The sequence below is a fragment of the Mirounga angustirostris genome, unplaced genomic scaffold, assembly GCF_029215605.1.
Source record: "Mirounga angustirostris isolate CCGP_5_RB_7025 unplaced genomic scaffold, mMirAng1.0.hap1 SCAF_16, whole genome shotgun sequence".
NCBI classification, from domain to species: domain Eukaryota; kingdom Metazoa; phylum Chordata; class Mammalia; order Carnivora; family Phocidae; genus Mirounga; species Mirounga angustirostris.
In genome coordinates, this window is record NW_026991724.1 from 26,918,615 (window position 1) to 26,935,720 (window position 17,106).

The 17,106-nt window shown below is 47.1% G+C and overlaps 1 protein-coding gene and 2 non-coding genes across 8 annotated transcripts in view; 1 reads left to right on the forward strand and 2 right to left on the reverse strand.

Annotated features, from left to right (window-relative positions):
* The window catches only part of CCL22 (C-C motif chemokine ligand 22), a 45,486-nt gene extending 31,682 nt beyond the window's left edge, over positions 1 to 13,804 (reverse strand). For 3 of the 6 annotated variants that reach the window (XR_006793512.2, XR_006793511.2, XM_045891064.3), the window contains exons 1-3: positions 8,713 to 13,804; positions 7,496 to 7,652; positions 5,533 to 5,619 (exon numbers count right to left, since the gene is read on the reverse strand). The gene's annotated coding sequence lies outside the window, so the exon portion shown is untranslated. The remainder of the gene's footprint in view (positions 1 to 5,532; positions 5,620 to 7,495; positions 7,653 to 8,712) is intronic. The other 3 variants (XR_008507312.2, XR_006793513.2, XR_006793515.2) reach the window with 3 other exon arrangements.
* A 279-nt stretch (positions 13,805 to 14,083) lies between these two features.
* On the forward strand, positions 14,084 to 14,166 carry TRNAL-CAG (transfer RNA leucine (anticodon CAG)). Its single transcript has one exon. It is a non-coding gene; the product is annotated as a tRNA-Leu (tRNA).
* Positions 14,167 to 14,592: 426 nt separating this feature from the next.
* TRNAL-CAG (transfer RNA leucine (anticodon CAG)) lies at positions 14,593 to 14,675 on the reverse strand. Its single transcript has one exon. It is a non-coding gene; the product is annotated as a tRNA-Leu (tRNA).
* Positions 14,676 to 17,106: the final 2,431 nt, after the last annotated feature.

The following is a 17,106-nucleotide window of genomic DNA, read 5'->3' on the forward strand; positions in this document are numbered from 1 at the left end:
TAACCATAAAGGGAAAAAACCTGATTAGTTAGACTACACTAAAACTAAAATTTGTGTTCACCAGAAAACACTGTTAAAAAAGTGAAAAGTCAAACAGTGGGATAAAAAAGCTCTTATCTAGAATATATAAAGAACTCCTATGAAAATCATTAAGAAAATGACAGACTACTTAAGGGGAAAAAAGGGGCAGTAATGCTTGAACCAGAATTTCCCAAGGAGGATTTCCAAATGGCCAAAAAAACAAAGAAAATTTGAAATGATGTTCGACTTTATTAGTCATCAGGGATATGTAGATTAAAACCAGAATGAGGTACCCACTACACACCCATCAAAAGGACTGACAAGAAAATGACAGACAATCCTAGTGTCAGCAAGGATGTAGAGCAACGAGAAACTTCACACACTGCTGATGGAGAGGTAAGTTGGAGAAAACTCGGGAAAATTCCTTGGCAGTATTTACTAAAGGTGAATGTATGCATACCCTGTGATCCAGAATTCTACTGTTAGATATACACCTCCGGGAAATGTGTACATATGTCTACCAAGTGACATATACCAAGAACGTCCACATTAGCAGAATTTATAATTGCTCCAAACTAGAAACTACCCAAATGTTTATCAGTGGTAGAATGGATAAATTGTATATTCTTTTATTGTTGTTTTGTTTTTTTAAATGTACAATGCAATGATTTTTAGTAGAGTTGTGCAACCATTACCACAATGACATTTTAGAACATTCCCTTACGCCTTGAAAGAGCCCTCATGCTCATTTGCCATCACTTCCCTTTCTCTTTCCCCAACCCCAGACAACTACTAAACTAATTACTGTCTCTACAGCTGTGCCCTTTTTGGAAAACTCATAGACATGGAATCATCCATTATGTGGCCCTTTGTTTTTGCCTATGTTCACTTAGCATAGTGTTTTTGAGGTTCATCCATGTTTTAGCATGCATCAGTACTTCATGCCTTTTTGTAGCTGAATTACAGCATTCCGTTGTATGTGTATACGACATTTTGTTTATTCATTCATCCATCCATGGACATTTGGGTTGTTTCCACTTTTTGGCTATCATGAATAATGCTGCTCTAAACGTTTATATTTAAGTCTTTGTGTAGACCTATGTTTTTATTTCTCTTTGGTAAATATTCCTAGGGTTATATAGAAAATTTATGTTTGACTTCTTAAGAAACTTGCCAAACTTTTCCAAATAGGAGGTACCATTTTGCATTTCCACCATCACTTTATGAGGGTTCATCCTTGTTCACATTTGTTATCATCTGTCTTTTTTTATTATAGTAATTCTTGTGGTATGAATTGGTATTTCATCGTGGTTTACATTTCGCTAACGACTAAAGATGTTGAACATCTTATCATATGCTTACTGATGTTCATATAGCTTCTTAAGGGAAAATCTATTCAGTTATTTTGCCTATTTTTTAATTTTTTTAATTTTTTAAAAAGATTTTATTTATTTATTTGACAGAGAGAGACACAGCGAGAGAAGGAATACAAGCAGGGGGAGTGGGAGAGGGAGAAGCATGCTTCCCGCTAAGCAGGGAGCCCAATGCAGGGCTCGATCCCAGGTGCCCCAATTTTGCCTATTTTTTAAAAGAGTTTACTGTTAAGTAATCTCTACACTCAGCATGGGGCTTAAACCCACAACTCCAAAATGAAGAGCTGCATACTCCACCAACTGAGCCAGCCAGGCACCCCTATTTTGCCTATTTTTGAATTGGATTATTTGTCTTCTTTCTGAGCAGTAAGTGTTCTACAAAGCGTTCTATACATCTTTAAACACATGCATAATTTATGAATATTTACTTCTAGTGATTAGATTTTCTTAATGGTGACTCATAAGGTTTTAAATTTTGATGAAATCTAATTTATTAATTTTTTAATTTTATGGATTGTTCTTTTGCTGTCATATCTAAGAAACCTTTCCCTAACCCACAGAGATTTTCTCCTAAAAGATCTACAGTTTTAAACTCTACATTTTGGCCTCTGATCCATCTGGGGTTAAAATTAGTGACTGGTGTGATATGGGGGGTCCACCATCATTCTTTTGCATGTGTGTATCCAGTTGTCCCAACACATTTGTTGAAAAGACTATTTTTTTCCCACTAAATTACTCCTTTGTTGAAAATCAATTGACCATAAATGTACATGTTTATTTCCAGGCTCTTGCTTCTGTTCCACTGATCTATGTGTCTGTTCTTAGTCCCACACTCTTCTTTATTACTGTTGATTTATAGTAAGTTTTGAAATTAGGAAGTTAGGCTCTCTAACTGTATTCTTTTCACTAATTTATGCCCTTTGCCTTTTAATATACATTTTAGAAACAGCTATTCAATTTCTGCAAAAAAAAAATGAATTTAATTTTGATAAGGATTGAGTTAGATCTATAAGTCAAGTAGAAAAGAAATTCTCTATTGAAAGTGAGTCTCAGGGGTGCCTGGGTGGCTCAGTCGTTAAGCGTCTGACTTTGGCTCAGGTCATGATCCCAGGGTCCTGGGATCGAGCCCCCATCAGGCTCCCTGCTCAGCGGGAAGCCTGCTTCTACCTCTCCTGCTCCCCCTGCTTGTGTTCCCTCTCTGGCTATCTCTCTCTGTCAAACAAATTTTAAAAAGAAAAGAAAATGAGTCTCCCAGGGGCACTTCGGTAGCTCAGGAGGGTAAGCTTCTGACTCTTGCTTTTGGCTCAGGTAATGGTCTCAGGGTTGTGAGATGGAGCCCCGAGTTGGGCTCGGTGCTGGGCGTGGAGCCTGCTGCTTAAGATTCTCTCTGTCCCTCTGCCCCTCCCCCCACAAAAAAAAGAAGGGAGGAAAAAAAAAGAAAATGAGTCTTCCAATCCAGAGACATGGAATGTCTATTTATTTAGACCTCTTTAATTTCTCTTGGCAACGACTTATAATTGTCACTGTGCAAATCTTCTTACACGGCGTTTATTAAATTTATTCCAAAGTATCTTATTCTTTTTGATACTATTCTGAATGGAATTGTTTTCCTCATTTTATTATTGGATTGTTCATGAGTGGTATATAGAAATATAGTTGATATAAATTGACCTTCTACACCACCATCTTACAGTACTACTTTTGCTTCTAGTAGGGTTTCTAGTAAGGGTTGTTTGTTTGTTTGTTTGTTTGTTCGTTTAGTTCCCTGAAAATTTTCTGTGTATAAAATCATATCATCTACAAGTAGGGATAATGTACTTTTTCCTTTCCAATCTGGATGCCTTTTATTTCTCTTTGTTGCTTAATTTCCTGGCTATCACCTCCAATTAAATGTTGAATAAAGGAGAGCAGAGCAGAAATTCTTGTCTCGTTCCTGATCAGAGGGGGAATGTACCCAATCTTTCGCCATTAAGTATGGTGTTCACTGTGGGTTTTTCATAGATGCCCTTTATCAAGTTGAGGAAGTTCCCTTCTATTCTTAGTTTGTTGAGTTGTTTTTGTTTTTTTCTTTTTAATCAGGAAAGGATGTTGGGAGTTTTTCAAATTCTTACATTATGTAAGTGTAGTGCCTGCTAAAATTTTTAAAAATATATATAATGTAAAAAATTTGTAAAGTATTGAAATTCAGCATTTTGGTTTTTGGTTTTTTTTTTAAGATTTTTTATTTATTTATTAGAGAGAGAGAGACAGAGGCAGGCAGAGGGAGAAGCAGGCTCCTCGCTCAGCAAGGAGCCCGATGTGGGACTCGATCCCAGGATGCTGGGATCATGACCCGAGCTGAAGGCAGACGCTTAACTGACTGAGCCACCCAGGCATCCCTGTTGTTGTTGTTTTTTTTTAAAGATTTTATCCATTTATTTCAGAGAGAGAGACAGTGAGAGAGGGAACAAAAGCACGGGGAATGGGAGAGGGAGAGGGAGAAGCAGGCTTCCAGCCGAGCAGGGAGCCCAATGTGGGGCTCGATGTGGGGCTCGATGTGGGGCTCAATGTGGGGCTCAATGTGGGGCTCAATGTGGGGCTCAATGTGGGGCTCGATCCCAGGACCCTGGGATTATGACCTGAGCCGAAGGCAGACGCCCAACGACTGGGCCACCCAGGCTCCCCTAGCATTTTGGTATTTTTAAAATGTTATAACAGTGACTAAGGTTTTAATTTCCTTTTAACACACTGGGATTCAAAGAAGAAAACCCTCAAAGGGCAGGGATCTCTGGCCAGAGACTTCCTGATGTTTGCAGAAAGAGGAGTCAGGGACAGAAAGAAAAACATACATGGTTGGGAAATTCAATCCTCATTAAGAAAGGCACAAAAAGGAAAGTGAAAGCTCCCCCCTGCCCATCGGAATCTCTGATAATAGCTTTTTGTGATTCATTGGTGTGGGGGTGGGGGGTACTAAAACAAAAACAATAATAAAAGGAAGAAAAAGAAAATAAGCATGTAACAGTTTCCATTTCATTTAACCCCTGTGTCTCTGTAGGACCTGTTCCAGCGGGTGACTGGGGCTCAATTCTCCTTGGAATGCAAGCCAGAGGGCCTCCTTGGAAGCAGCATCCCTGTCTTCCATAAGTTAGACAGTGACATCCCCAGCTGGTTCCTGGGGAAAGGGAGGCCACCCAGAGCCTGCCCACCCTCAGGGCCTGTCCCCTGGCAAAAAACTTCATGCCCTGGCTGTGGCCATCTTGGTCATCTATCCTCAGAACCACAAGCATCTCCCCAGTCAGACTGAGAAAGGTGGGGAGGGTTTCCAGAGCACAAAGGCCTTTTTCCAACATCTTTTTTATGATAAAAGGAATACATGCTCATGGTTAGAAATTCCAAGAGCACAGAGAATGGGAACTCCTTTCTCATCCTCTCTCCCCAGAGTGAACTGAGGTACCCGGTTTCTTGCCCTGGGAAGCAGTAAGGGTAATGATCACATCCTATAGATGAGGAAATCGAAATTTAAAAAGAAGAAACTATCGAGGCCACACAGCTGAAAAGTGGCAAAGTTGAGATTTGAACTTGACTCTCCTGCCCTCAAGTCTACAAATTCCCACGAATCTATCAGAGGTGTAAGCCCTGAATGGCTCCATTCCAAGTTTAGAGTGCTTCTTTGCCCCATCCCTTGTCCCACACAGACAGGCAAATCCTCACACCCGCATACAACACACACACAGCCCCTAAGCCAGACACACAAAAAGGCCCCCCATACCCGCACTGGCCCAGCAGGGCGCCCTCACCCCCACGGACACACATCCATCTCTAAACCAGCACGCACACTCACACACGCTTAATCACACGTGTGCGATGTGCATAAACACACTCACACACACGCTCTCACTCCCAGAGACGTACACTTCTACGCACCCATAGACACAGACGCTGGCCCACCCCCGTCATCAGAGCTCACCCTAGAGTGGCCACATCCCCGTCTTGTCAAGCTGTCTGCAGAGATCCTGCCTTCTTCTGCCCAATCGAATTCCACCTGTTTCCTAAGCCTGCTCTCATGTCAGTGGACGCCACCTGCCCGCAGCCCGAGCTGGGCACCCGTATCCCCATGCCCTTCCCCTTCTGGCCAAGATTCTATGGCTTCTGTTCTCACCCTGGTGCCTCGCGGAGTTTTGGTGAAGAACCGCACGGCTCATGGCTCCTGCCTCCTGAGGTTTATGGGCACAGATATCTTGAAGGGCTGAAAGATATAAATCCGAGCGCAGAGGTAGAAGCCCAACCCCGGTGACCTTTGCCTTCTCCCAGCTGCTGGCTTCACAGAATGTTTCTGAATCCCTTGCCTCAGTTTCCCCCAATAGTTCTCAGAGGATAGAAACCTGCACATTCGGTCTAATTTGAGGCTCCCTATAAATGTAGCTCCTTAACATAGCAGGGACATGGGAGAGACTTCATGGGAACACACACTCCTGCCCCCACACCTATTTGGGGCCCCTAGGGCTGGTGCGGAGTGGGCACTCAACTGGGGGACTAGGTAGAGAAAAGAAACTTCTCTCCCACAGCCAGAAGTTAGGAAAGAATCGCTTCTTCTAAAATATCATCTTGGGGCTTAGAACACAGGGACTGAGGTCCTTTGTGGAGGTGTGGTAAATATCTGGCAGGAAAGATTCTGAATGTAGGATTTATCCATTCATTTGTTCAATTAGTATTTCCAGGGGCGCCTGGGTGGCTCAGTTCGTTAAGCGTCTACCTTCGGCTCGGGTCATAATCCCAGAGTCCTGGAATCAGAGTCCCACATCGGGCTCCTTGCTCAGCGGGGAGCCTGCTTCCCCCTCTCCTCCCTGCTCATGCTCTCTCTCACTATCTCGCTCTCAAATAAATAAATAAAATCTTTAAAATCAATCAATAAATAAATATATTTCCAGAGTGCCTACAAGGCGTCAGGTTGGGGATCAGTGGGGGATGAAGAGCCCAGGCAGGCCCTGCCCACAGGGAGTGTGGGGTCTGGCGGGGGCACATGTGGCCTGAGGTTCAGGCACACACACACACATGCATGTAACCACACACCATGCCGGGGTTCTGATGCACTTCTAGCGCAGACGGGGGACCTGCCCGGCTGGGCTCAGCTTCCCTGGGGAGGGGGTGTCCAGTGGAGAGCTGAGGGCCAAGTGAAGGCAACAATGCTGAATCTTTTTCAGACCGTGTGACCTAGAAAACTACTGCATCAGACCCTGCCTCATTGTTACAGGGAGCTTGGAAAACCAAGACACTTGCCCTATATATCTGCTGAAACCTCTGGAGAACACCAGAGGTGTCAGTAATGCTTTTTTTTTTTTTTTTTACAGTGAAAAGTAATTTTCATGGCTTTTTTTCTTTTGTATTGCAAAAGTAGTGAATTTGCGGAGCACAGCTCCCCCAGGGAGATTCTGGCTGGGGCACAGGGCACCCTGATTTTGTATGACTCAGTGATGACTCCTGGGACTCCAAGAGTCCACCTGTCACCTGCCCAGGCCCCTGCTGGCATATCCTTATCCTCTCTTGAGGTCCCTAGGACATGAGTATTTCTTCTAGAATCTGGATCCCAGTGGGCATAAAAAGGCACTGCAGGAAACAGAAAAAAACAGTGTTCTGTTTTGGTAGGCATAACAAAAGTTCAGAGGAAAACCTGCAGCTATTTGAAGATGAAAGAATTTCTGGAGGAAATGTGGAAGCTCTGACTGGCTCCGCACTGGTGGGAAAGGCCTGTAGCTGCTGATTCCTGTCCCTACCCAGAATCGGGGCTCCTCTTTCCTGCCTTGGAAGCCCCATTTTGATGGGCTTGGTCATGGGACATAGCCTAAAATCCTAGGTTCCAGCATTTCAGGGGCCAGAACTGACTCTGCACAGCTGGGGAAATACACCAGCCCTGGGTCCTCATGATGCACACAGAAAATGTATGGTGGGCAAGTGGAATATTTGTCTCTTTGTTTTGCACCCTCCCCAAGACCCACCGCCCCAGCTTCCCTGGAGGAATCAGTGGCCCATCTTAACCCTCGAGTCTCTATGCCACCCTCGGTTGTCCTCAGACCCATCTTGTTTGAGTCCCACTCCAAGGCCTTTGCTCACACGATGCCCCTTACCTGGGATGCCCTTCCTCTCAATCCCTGCAGACCAGACCTGTCCTTCTTTGCCTTTTTTGGCATCATTGGAGTTTTTCCCAGGGTGCTGCCTAGTTTCATTTGATAGGCTCTGATCTCTTGCTTCCCGATGTTTTGCTGATTAGCCAGGAGTCCAGCACTGTCCAATAGAAAGATAACACAAGTCACATACATAATTAAATTTTCCTAGGAGCAACACTGAAAAAGTAAATAGAAACAGTTGAAATCAATTCTAATAACATTTTTTATTTAACGCAACATAGCCAAAATATGATCTCTTTGACATATCATCAATATTATAAATTGATAATCAAATCGTTTCCGCCTATTGTCCTACTTTGTTTGAAATCCAGTTTGTATATTTCATTTATGACCCATTTCAATTCACTGCAGCCACATTTCAAATGCTCAAAGCCACCTTGTGATTTCCATGTTGGCCAGAAGAGATCTAGGCTGTATTCATCTTTGGATTACATGTGGCGGAAGTTTACATTAGATTGTCTTAAGTGAAAAGGGGCATTGGCTCCTGAAACTGAAAAGACCAGGCACGGATGGCTTCAGGCACAGCTAGATCCAGGCTGGTACCAGAAGACTGGAGTGGAGAGGAGGAGGCACAAGTGATGGGAAGGGGAGGCAGCCAGAGTCAGGGTTGGATTGAATCCAAAGAGGGCTCCCAATGGAGCGTCAGGTAGAACAGGAGAGCCATAATCTAGTCCTGTGGATACGTTCAAAATATTTAATGACAAGTATGGTACCTGCCAACAAGAACAGACAACAGCAGGCTCTTGGGTTGGTGGACTGCGGGGAGTCAGGAGTAAGGAGGGGTCAAAGTGGTGGGGGGGGCACACAGGGCAGCCCTGCTAACCAGCTAACAGGGCAGAAGCTTACTCCGGTACATGGATGTGGGCGTAGGGAGTGTGCCAGGAGACTAGTCAGGGGTCTAAACCTCAGCCAGTACATCTCCCCTCCCCCCTTGCTCTAAGCACTCAGCCTGCCTGAGAGAAAGCCCTGGGCTGGAGGGACCCTAAGCAGAATACAAAAGCCTTTTAGCTGGAAGAGGCAGAGCAGATGGGGCCAGTGAGGGGACCTGGAGGTGCCTGAGCACCAGATGGGCACGAGGAGGTGATGTGTCCATGCAACGAGCTGGACATGCGGGTCAGAGATGAAGAGGGGAATGCAAGGGGTCATGGGGGCCTCACCTGGGGAGGCTTCCTGAGCTCCACCATTGAGGGACAGAAAACTGGCTTGAAGAGCCCAGGGAATTTACTCGTCCGTCCATCCGTCCGTCCGTCCATCCATCCATCCATCCATCCGTCCGTCTATTCATCCACTCATGCAGTACTTCTTCATCAAGCTCCTGCTGTGTCACGGGTGCTGAGCTATCTGCTGGGAGTAACTGGTGAACAAAATGGCCAAGGCTCCTGCCTTTACAGAGCACAGAGCCTAGCAGGACAGAAGCATGATCAGCAAAGAAGCCAGCCAATGAGCCCAGAGGCTTCGAATCTGCAAGAAGGAGGCCAGATAGAGAGCAAACGGGAGGTAAGGCGAGGGGCCACCTTCGCCAGGGTGCTGCGGCCAAGACATGGAAGCTGACACGGAGCAGGAGCGATAAAAGGAAGCAGTCCTGCATAAGCTGGGGGGTGGGGGGCGGGAAATGGCTCCACAGAGGGAATATCAGTGCCAGGGCCCCAGGAGGGAACATGCTTTGTGCACTGAAGAAACAGCAAGACGGGGGTAGGGGGCTGGAGGTGGGAGGCGAGGTTAGAGAGGTGAACAAGGCTAGCTCTAATGTGGCAGTTGGTCGGGGTCTGCTGTGGTCGTGGGGATGGCCCTACGACACTCTCTGAAAAGTCAGTTTGGCAGCTGAAGACTTGCCCCACAATATCCACCAGGGGCCAGAAGCAGCACAGGGCTTTCTTTTTTCTAGGCTAACACATAATTCTCTGCAGGCACTCTACCAGCTCGGCATGCATTAACTCTTTCATCTTTACAACAACCCTTTGAGGCAGATACTATTCCTAAATCCATTTTACAGGTAGGGGAACTGAGGAACAGAGAAGCTACTTAACTCACCTATGGTCACAGAGCTAGCAAATGGCAGAGTGGTTCCAGAATCCACAGGCTGACACACTTATCCAAGCTGCCTCAAGTTAAAATAGGCTCTGTGCCCCTTGCTTATCAGAGTGGTGGGCTACAGGGTCCACTCCATTCCTGGGGTTCTCTTTCTAGGGTGACCCGAGGCTTCGGGGGCATGATAAGTGGTCCAGAGAACTTGGAAGTGAGCTCCTGGCCTTTGGTCCCTTCTGGTCACCACTGTCCACGTGATCCACTCAAAATCGGGAAACTGGGCCATCTACCTCTGACTATGCCAAGGCTGGACCTGGGTGGACTGAGACGTTCCCATCCCGTCCCATCAGAGATCCACGCCTGCTTCATCCACTTCACCCCTGGGCTCCCCACTCAGGAGGCCGGGATGCCCAAACCAGGGCCTTGGCAGGGCTTTGTTGCTGGCGCCTGATGATTTCTGTACCCCCAGCTTTGCCGAGGAAACCAGAGCCTGAACACAAACACTTGGTCATGCTGCTTGGCCTGGCTGGCTGGGAAAAGCCTAGCCTTTCTTTTAAGTCTCCTCCAAGAATAAAAACAGGAGTAAAGATAACATCACAAAGTCTCGCTGGCCATTTGGCAACCTTCATTGGGTTTTTCTGTTGTTGTTGTTAAAGAAGACAATGTAAAGAAAGCATCTATCACAGTTCTAGGCCCCCAGTAGTACTCAAGAACGCGTATTGAGCCAGAAAAATCAGGCTCTACTTATCAGCTGGGCGAATCTGGGTAAGTTACTTGGCCTCTCTGAGCCTCATTTTCCTTCTCTGTGAAATAGGTGCAGTGAAAACCTACGTTGTGGTACCGTTATGAACATCAAGTGAATGGGTGTAAAAAGGCACCCATAAAACTCAGCTTCCTGCCACTCTTTCCCCAGGCAGAGGTGGTGATGTGTTCCAAGGTCACAGGAATGCTAGGATCCCCCTTTCGGGCCCCTCGGCTGGCTGAGCACCAGCTTGCCAATTGGCCACGGACTCCATCCAGACTAATTGGAGCCGAGCACGAGAGGAGCCAGGCTGGGGCATCCCCAAGTGCTGGTGGACTTCCCAGGCTGAGCTCAGGGGACTTTCCTCTTTCAAGCTGGACAAAGGCCCACAGTGGGGACTGGGTGAGGCCTGTCCCTCTATGGTCCACTGTTGATATCTAGGCTGCTGCTAAGGGGGAAAATGAGATAAACAGGATCTCTCCTTTCCCATTTTTGGTCTTGGAGGCCTGAGCTACCTGCTTTTAGGAATGGGATCCTAAAAGCCTTCCTCCAGGCCAGGAGTCTGGAACCTGAAAAGTGTGGAGGGAAGACAGCTGACTATCCACCCAAACTCAGAAGATAGGGCTGAGAGGAGCCTCAGCACTGACAGCCCAACCAGCGAGCACTTTCTCCCAGCCAGGCCGGGAGGGCAGCAGACAGAAAGGGGCTGGCTTGGGCTCCAGCAGTTGCCTGCCCGTTTTCTCATCTCTAAAATGATACGCACTCAGAAAGGTTGGTAGTATAAGGCATGAGGGAGGGGGGTTCCAGAGGCTTCTGGAGGTTCCAGAGGACCCTGGCAAGTCATTCAGACTGTCTGAGCCTTAGCTTCCTGCAATGGGGCAGGAGTGGGGAGCTAGCAGCCCCTATCTGATGACTTGCTTTAAAGAGAAGTTGTGAGTACCTAGTAATCTGGCCCCTCTATGGCCTTAGTGACTTTGTGTCCCATCTCTGTGTCCCGTCTCTCCACATCTGCACCCCAACATGCACATCAGCCAGCCAGCAAGGCTAGTTCTTTTTACCACCGAAACACATCTTGAATCTTGAATTCAGCCACCTTTTGCAGTCTTCACTTCCCTGGTCTAGCCACCTCATCTCTCATGGCCTTCTCCCTGGGCTCTGATTTTTCTCTTGGCTTCTCACATCCACCATTCACACAGCAGCCAAAGGAATCATTTTCAAAGGATCCAGTTAGGATCATTCCCCTGCTTAAAGCACTCCAGTGACACCACCACACACACAAGAAAATCCAAATTCCCCTCCCTGGCATCCCAGCCCTGTGTGATACGGACTTCAGCCTCCTCCATCCATATCCCTGCCCCACTGGCTTGTTGCCCCTCCAATAGATCACACTCCTCCCTGCCTCAGGATATTTGCATTGGCTATGCCTTCCACGTAGAATGCCACCAGCTTTGATTCTGCTTGCTTCTCCCTGTCGAACTCAGTGTCACCTCCTCAGGGAGGCCCTCCCTTACCACCCTTCCTATGAGAGCTCCTAGTCATTTCTGATCATGGTTAAAGGAGATTTTTTTAAAGGTAAAATCATGATTCTCATAGAAATATAAAATGAACCAAGTCAAAGATTTCATGGAATTCATTAATTCTGAGGAAACAATAAGACGTTACAACTGGTTCTAGGGAGAATTCAAAAATACATGTATGGGGTGCCTGGGTGGCTCAGTCTGTTGAGCCTCCAACTCTTGATTTCAGCTCAGGTCATGATCTTAGGATCCTGGGATCGAGCCCTGCCTAGGGCTCTGAGCTGGAGGGGCGTCTGCTTGGGATTATCTCCCTCTCCCTCTGCCCCTTCTCCTCACTCCCTCTCTAATAAATAAATCTTTAAAGACACATGTATATTGGCAATCAGGAATGATGAAATGAATTTATAAATAGATGGGAAAAATGGTCAGTATCCAGGAGACAGTCATTAATTGCAATTCACCCCAACAAAATCCACTTGCATCTCTATGCACGAGATTCATTTGTATGTAGAAGTAATGAAAAGCCCTATCAAATCAGATGGCCGAAACTGGTGCCCCAGACAGGACTGCTGGTTACCTTACAGGATACCTGGTTACCTTACAGGTTTCCTGACACATCCTCTGTCCTGCACTTATCAACACCTGACCTTCTTTGCCATTTTGCCATTCACCTATTTCTTCTCTCTCTCCCTTCACCCCATGCTTGAACATATCTTGAGGGCAGAAATTCTGTTTTGTGACAGCATCTAGAAGTGTCTGACACATAGCAAGTGCTCTCTAAATGTTTGTGGATGCCCTTTCCAGTGTCCAGGGCAATTTGTATTTCAGGAAAAGATATAAAAGAGGTTCTTGCTGAACCCAAAGAAATAAATTCTGACAGCCAATGAGGAGGGGGCACTTGTGAGAAGGAAAGGGGATGGGGAGGTTCATCACCAGCTAAATAATCAGGACCTGAGCCTGGGTTGGTAGGGAATGTTCTCTGGCTGAGGCTGCTCTGTGATACCATCTTGGGTGAGTCGGAGGGCACTGAGGGGCAAATGTGACTCCACTATTCACAGTCTCTGAGTCTGTCGCCTGGACTCGAGGGTGGAGGGTCGGCTCACAGAAGTCACACTCAGTCACCTTTCAGACCCACGTTACACAGCCAGTCAGGGGCCCAGCCCTGCCAGAACCTCTGTCTCCTGTCCCTCACCCCCCCTTCTTGCCTGCCCTTCTTTAGGAGCTGCGTCTTCAGGGCCTCGGGGGAGCCTTCGAACTGGGGCGTATGACATCCTGGGAGGGTGGAAGTGCCCTTTTCCCTCCCGGAAATCCCCTGGAGAAAGGCGCCCTCGTGGCCCGTAAGTCTTCTGGTCCCTGGTCGGAGCCGGAGGCGTGAGTCTGGGGTTAGGGAGGGAGGGGGCGGAAGGTGCTGCGAAGGTGGGGATCTGCCTCCCCCCGAGGCGGGGCGCGGGGGTGAGGGGCGGTAGCTGGGGAGGAAACGTGAATCACCACATGACAGAATGCAGGAAAGGGGGAGGCGAGGGAAGGATTAATCCACAGACATTCCCTGCGCGCCTACTGTGTGTCAAACCCGGTTTGGGCTCTAGGGACACGGTCAGGAACAGAGCGCGTATCCCGCTGTGCCGCTGCAGGACGCGGCGGAACCCCGAATCCGAATAAATGGCTGTAACACACATAAAAACGTGAAGTTGCAGTTTCGACAAATGTTCGGAAGGAGAACGCGAGACGCGTGCGATCAGACCTTGCGATATCCCGATTTCACCTGGTACGGGCGCCAGCAAACGGAGATCTCTACGCTAGTGCGGGAAGGCGAGCTTGACTGCTTCGTGCAGGAAATGCACAGGAAGTGTGTGCAGAAATGCCAGGGTGCTGGCAGATACGCCGACTTGAATCGTGAGTGAATGCACGCATGCAGGAGTGCTCGGCCGAGCCACGAATGCCTGCGGGTCAAAGGGAGAGTTCTCGAGTCTCCAGCACGCTGCGCGCGCCCTCTGCCGCCACCTCGGCGCCTCGCTCCGCCCTTCCTCCTCCCATTTCGCCCCGCCCCTTCGAGCCAGAGCGCCTTTCTAGCTCTTCCCAACACCCGGCGCGAAACAAAGCCCGCCCCACTCCCTCCCTCCGCCCCCCACTCCCTCCCTTACCCTCCCCCCGCCCCCTCCCTCCTCCACCCCGCGTGCTGTTCGCTACGCATGCGCACACTAGAGCTATTCCGAAGAGGTTTGCTTGCAAAACAGCGAGCGAGCAGTCAGGATGGCCGAGCGGTCTAAGGCGCTGCGTTCAGGTCGCAGTCTCCCCTGGAGGCGTGGGTTCGAATCCCACTCCTGACAAGCCACCTTTTGTTTTTCACCAACAGCTGTAGATTAACTAGGTGATACTTTACACGTTCGGATAGTTTCCATTTAATCTTTCTCTTTTTTTTTAATTATGTTAGTCACCATACATTACATCATTAGTTTTTGATGTAGTGTTCCATGATTCATTGTTTGCGTATAACCACCAGTGCTCCATGTAATACGTGCCCTCCTTTATACCCATCGCCAGGCTAACCCATCCCCCTCCCCCCAGATCTCCATTTAATCTCTTTACAGTACAAGTATTTCCTTCTTAACAGGCATTTTCTTCCTAATGACATTAATTTGACTTTGGACTATAAAAAGAAAGCCCCAATCTGTACCGCAGATCCCTTTTTAGGGTAGTCAAATGTATACGGTCTCCTCCAAGTTTGCGGGAGGAAAAGGGCAAAACGTGAAGGTTGTCAGAAGTGGGATTCGAACCCACGCCTCCAGGGGAGACTGCGACCTGAACGCAGCGCCTTAGACCGCTCGGCCATCCTGACTTCCTGCGAAGAAGGCTGAAGGACTCCTTGTAGTTGCTATTTCCGTGCCACGCGACTCGAAAACTAGCCAAGCAGCCGGGTAAGCTGGCAACTCCGGGTCTGGACGGGCGGTCTTTGTCGTCCGCAGGTAAAAACCACCCGTGTTGCCGAGGCTTACTGTTAACCTTCAACTAATTCGGTCTTTTTTCTACGAATGTGTTAAGTGGAAACTCTGTAGCCTGAGCAGAAACGAAAAACCAGTTTCCCTTGCCATCGATCGAAAATAACCCTAAAAATAAACACAATGGAAAAGAAACTATATTGTTAAATTCTAGCCACTCGCCAAGGTTCGGAACCTGAAGATGTGCTATTATTTTTAACGACTGCTATTATCCGTGGCAAAGGTGGGGACTATTGCTGGGCCCCTGAGGGTAGTGGGGAGGGGGGTTAGACGATTCTTTTTGGAAGGGAGGGCTCTGTGATGGACTTTGCCATGAGCTCCTCAGGACTGGAAGCCGTGGGAAACGGGACCCCATTCCACACCTGTTTAACTGGAGCCTCATCCAGACAAAGTTGGCTTTTATACCTTTTTGATACACTGAACAGGGGAAAAGTTGGAGGCTGTTAAATTTGGAGACGAGACCATTTATCCGACTACGAAAGCCTGATGTGTACAACGGTTTGGGATTGTGTCGGTCTGTCCTTCTTGCTCCAGGAACTGGGGTTTGAGGTGGGCAAGCAATGGGTGGGTAGTTACAGAGGAAGTTTTCCATAGAAAAAAGAGCTTGGGGGCGTCTGGGTGGCTCAGTTGGTTAAGACTCTGCCTTCTGCTGGGGTCATGATCGCGGGGGTCCTGGGATTGAGTCCGGATAGGGGCCTCCTTGCTCAGCGGGGAGCCGGCTTCTCCCTCTCCCTCTGCCTCTGCCTGCTCCCCCTGCTTGTGCGCTCTCTCTGTCAAATAAATACATAAAATCTTGAAAAGAAGGAAGGAAAGAAAGGAAGGAAGAAAGAAGGAAAGAAAGAAAGAGGGAGAGAGAAAGGAAGGAAAGGAAGAGAGAGAGGGAGAGAGAAAGGAAGGAAGGGAGAGAGGGAGAGAGAAAGGAAGGAAGGAAGGAAAAAAGAAAAGGAAGGAAGGAAGAAGGAAAGAAAGGAAGAGAGAGGGAGAAAGGAAGGAAGGAAGGAAAAAAGAAAAGGAAGGAAGGAAAGGAAAGAAAGGAAAGAGAGAGAGAAAAAGAAAGAAAGAAAAGGAAAAGAAAAGAAAGAAAGAAAGAAAGAAAAAGAAAGAAAGGAAGGAAGGAGCTTGTTGGAAAGGAAACAGGGTGCCTGAATAGATAGTGATATCCCCGTCACTGGAGGCATTGAAGACAAGGCTTGGATAGCCTCTTGGTGGAAAAGCCAGTGAGGGGATTGGAGAGTCCCTGTATTTGTGGGCTCCTGGCTGAATGTGAGAAGATATCTCATTGTGGTTTTGATTTGCATTTCCTTAATGAATAGTGGTGTTGAGCATCTTTTCATGTGCTTGTTGGCCATGTGTATATCTTATTTGGAGAAATGTCTAGTCAAATCTTTTGCCCGTTTTTTTTCACTTTGTTTTTGTGATTGAGTTGTAGGGGGTTCTTTGCATATACCATAAATTAACCCCTCGAGTCAGATATATGATTGGCGAATATTTTCCCCCAATCCATAGGTCGCCATTTCACATATTGTGTCCTTTGATGCACAGAAAATTTAATTTTGATATTGTCCAATTTACTTATTTTTACTTTTGTTGCCTGTGTCTTTGGCGTCATACCCTAGAAATCATTGCCAAATCAAAGTCATGAAGATTTTTTCCCTTACGTTTTCTTTTAAGAATTTTATAGTTTTGGGCACCTGGGTGGCTCAGTCATTGGGCGTCTGCCTTCGGCTCAGGTCATGATCCCAGGGTCCTGGGATCGAGCCCTGCGTCGGGCTCCCTGCTTAGCGGGGAGCCTGCTTCTCCCTCTCCCACTCCCCCTGCTTGTGTTCCCTCTCGCTATGTCTCTCTCTGTCAAATAAATAAAATCTTTAAAAAAAAAAAAAGAATTTTATAATTTTAAGCTTAATGTTTAGGTCTTTGTGTTGTTGCTTTAAAAAAAAAATTTATTTACTTTAAGTAATTTCTACACCCAATGTGGGGCTTGAACTCATGACCCCAAGATGGGGTCACATGGTCCTCTGACTGAGCCAGCCAGGCTTGGAGTTAATTTTCACATATGTTGTAAGGTAGGTCCAGCTTCATTTTTTTGCATGTGGACATCCCATTTTCCCAGCACTGTATGTTGAAAGACTGCCCTTTTCCTAGTGAATGGTTTTGACACCCTTGGTGAAGCCATTTGACCATATATGCAAGGGTTGTGTGCACTTTTTAAAAACTAAGTGTTTCCTTGGAATAGCCTCATTTTTAAAACTGTAATAAATGTATTTTGAGAAG